The sequence below is a fragment of the Physeter macrocephalus genome, chromosome 20 (genome assembly GCF_002837175.3).
Source record: "Physeter macrocephalus isolate SW-GA chromosome 20, ASM283717v5, whole genome shotgun sequence".
Lineage (NCBI taxonomy): Eukaryota > Metazoa > Chordata > Mammalia > Artiodactyla > Physeteridae > Physeter > Physeter macrocephalus.
Genome location: NC_041233.1, coordinates 107900463 through 107904337, shown reverse-complemented (window position 1 = coordinate 107904337; position 3875 = coordinate 107900463).

The following is a 3875-nucleotide window of genomic DNA, read 5'->3' as shown; positions in this document are numbered from 1 at the left end:
GACATGTCCTACTTCTTGATCCTTCCAATCCTTCCACGGTATGACTCAAGTTCTTGGACAGACTTCACATTTTTGCTCACACCGGCTATTAGGCTGGCCACTTCCTTCCTTCCAGGCACTATTTTCGGTAGCAGAGCCCCTGCACCTGTTGTCAGGGTGGCCACAGAAGAAAACCTCAAAAACCCTTGTCTGTCCACCCAGCACGGCCAGCACTGCCCAAGCCAAGGCAGGGGCTGGTGCCAGGGTCCAGAGGGCCGGCAGGGGCCCAGAGGCCAGGCAGCCTCAGGAGGGAACATCTCACCCACCATCTTCTTGTGTCCCCCGACCCAAAGTTTTGCACAACCTGGGGCGCTCCTCTCCAGGTCTGTGGCGGGCCACGCTCCAAAGGGAGACAGCCCAGGGGCCTGGCCCTGTTCTTTGGACACTGGTATGCGGATCCCAGGGGAGGGGGAGGAGATCCTGGGGGTGACGGCCTAACTTCCACATGTGGGATGCAAATGTGACTGACACACTACCTCGAGAAGCTTCCAGTCCCACGGACCGGGATCCCCTCAGGGAAGGGTCTGCTGCAGCCTGGGAACAAGATGGAGAGCTGGCTCCCAGCCCCCTTGGCTGGTCAGGTTCATGTCCCACTGGCTCTGACCATCCTGGCCCTGGAGGCGCCAGGGTGTGGCATTTCAAGATGAGGTGGCCGAATACCATCAGGTAAAAACCAGTTTCTGCCTCCTTTCTCTTTGTAAACCAAAACTGCTACTGAGACACAGGGTACCTGACACTGCATGCCAGGACCCATCTTGGCTACCTGCTGGCAAACTTCTTCCTAGTGTGCTTTTTTTTGTCCTGCCTCAGTAGAGATTGGGCAGAATAGCGGGCTTCTTATTCTCACCTTTTATCTGGGTCTGTTTGTCCATAGCTAGAATAACAGGGGGGCTTTTAAAACCTAATGAATTCAATGTTCAAAGAATATGGCCTCAAGCAAATGGAATGTCTAATGTTCCATTAGGGCAGGAGGCCATCTGGGGCTTAACATCGTTTTCATTCACATGCAAAATACTTCCGAAGGCTCACATTTGAAAACTCAGAACCCTGAAACCCCATCGCATACCTTACTCATTCCTAAAATTTTGATCTCAGTAGTGGTTACCTGATAGTTTAGTACACTTTAGATCCGGGAGAGGAAAAAAAAAGGTACTATTTTGGGGTTCTGATGGCCAATGGATCTGTGTGCATTTCTCTTCCATGTGTATTTCTTGTTCTCTATAAATATATTTAAATAGACTAAACACCTCCTTTGGCAGTTACTTCATCAAAACATGGAAAAAATGTTATGGTTGAGCATGGATTTATTTAGAGACTTGCAAACAGCGTTCTGGAAGCCCTTTGTGGTTCAGGATGTGCTGCGTTCTCTCAACCTGAGTGGGTGGAAGTTCCTGTCACTGGATTCACAGTTCACATCTGTACCGGCTCCTTCTTACCAAGGGGTGACCTAGGTGCTGCCTGCAGAGAACAAGACGCTGAACCTGCTAGTTATACACACACACACACACACACACACGGGGGTGACCTAGGTGCTGGTTGCAGACAGTAAGACGTTGGACCTGCTAGTTACACACACACACACACACACACACACAAGGGGGTGACCTAGGTGCTGGCTGCAGAGAGTAAGACGCTGAACCTGCTAGTAATACACACACACCACACACCCAAGCCCATCATAAAAGCGTATCAGCTCACACAGACGCCAGACGAAAGCAGCACGTGTCCCCAGCACTTCCTGTAACGGACAATAAGGTCTGAGGCTGCAGTCCCCGAGTCGCCCCATCTCATTTGTTTCTCTTCCTCAGGCCGACCCTAGGCATGGGCTGACTAGCTTCTTTCCCTACACTCCTGGTAAGTAACACTGAGAAACACGACAGCCTTTCTCAGAAATAATTTCAACATGCTTCTGTTTTCCGTGGCCTTTCTGGCAATGGACGGTCACCTTCAGCCCCTCAGTGGTGCATTTCCAGATCCATCTTCTCTCACCTGGTAAGATGCTGTATACTTCCGGTCATAACCGTGTAGGAGGAAGCACGTGAGGTGGCGTCTGGGCCCTGCAGAGCTGCTGACAGGGGTGAGGAAGTGAGGGGGCGGGTCTCCAAGCCATGTGATTGAGAGCCGCCTTCCGTGATTGGTTTCTAATTTATTCTAAAACAGGATGACTAAGTAGAAGGATTTAGATACAAGTCGCCAGGAACTGGCCCTGTTTATTCAGGATCCGGGAGAAGGGTAGGTTTTCAGTGACGAGCACAGAAAGCGAGGCCTTCCGTGAAGCGCAGAGGTAAAGCCAGAGTCACCAGGGTGCCCCTCGCGGAAGCAGCCAAGCATCAACCCTGGCATTTCAGCCACAGCACAGCAACTGGTAAAATGCTTCAGTTAATTTTTGTTCAGGGCTGGATAATTTTATGGCCACGAATTATATCTGCAGCCACCCACAGAGAGAGGCATTAAAATTAGCCCTTTGTCCTTTCACTGAAGGAACCTTTTCAAATATTAACCTAGCAATCTCCTCCATAAGCCCCCAGAGGTAGTAGGAAGGCGGCTAAGTCTCCGTAGGCTGATTTTTTGGACATCGTGGAAGCATGAGGGGTGTGCAACGCGGCCTTCTTTCCCAAGGTCAGAGACTGGGTGGTGGGGGGAGTCTGGGGTGTGGAATTCACATTTGTCACTAGAAAAGACGTGCCTTGAGTTCTGAGGGCAGGGCCTAGGTCTGAGGCCCCGGGTCTTAGAAAGAAGACTGACTTTGACGAGGAACCCAACAAATGTTTCCTGTCCTCAAAAATGTCTTATCTGTGAGCCCAGTATGTGACATAAACACAGAATTTTAGTCCCGTGTTTAAGAACGAGAAAAACACAGATATGGGTGGAATTTGCTGACAGTAGAGAGTAGTGGAGAGGGGAAAAAAGACTCCTCCAGAGTCACACCAGCCTTGGCTTCTGACTACCCATGTGACCTCGAGTAAAGGCATTTTCCCTTTGAGTCTCCATCTCCTCCCTGCGAAACGGAGGTAAGTCTCTACCCCGTGCACAACCTGGATGAGCGAACGGGTGAAATCATCACGCAAGACACGCAGCACAACGTCCAGCTCCGGGCGAGCACCTAGCAGACGAAGCCATCTCACAACAGAGACCTCCAGGGTTGAAAGGGGGAAAGTTCTGGTCCACCGGAAGAAACGGTATCGCACCAGTGCAATCCCGTGACTGTGCTCTAAGGGACACATACACAAAGCCAGGCGTGATGCCCATTAAAAATTTAACTATATATCATATTCATTTATTATCAATCCACAGGATAATCTGATTGCTACATGAGCTCATAAAAGCTTTTTCACCTTTACAAAATTAAAAAAAAAAAAATGTGCCACAAGGATGTAATAACAACTGCCGATAAACAAGAAAAGGAATCTTAAAATTATAAATTTGCTGTAGAAAAGATAAAAAACAATTATATTTTCTTTAGAATTTTACCTTGAATAAAATATTCCCCGGTATAAAAAATAAAAAAGCTTGCTCTGGTTAGAATTAGAGTATTTTTCTCTTCAAATCTGGGAATTTGCATAATCTCTCCATGATAGTTTTCCTTTGTACCGCGTGGCGTTCAAGCATAGCAGATTAGAAAGATTTTCTTTTTTCGTTTCTTTTTTTTGTTTGTTTTGTTTTGTTTTTTAAAGCAGTCTTTTAAAATGGGACATCTGTGGAGAAGTTCATTTTCTTCTCCTCCTCAGGGATGTGGAACACAGCCTTTGAGGGGAGGAAAAGGAGGAAAGAAAATGAAGGGGATAGAAGGGCGGGGTGGGGGTGGGGGTGGGGGATGAAGGGGAGGCAAGCGAAGG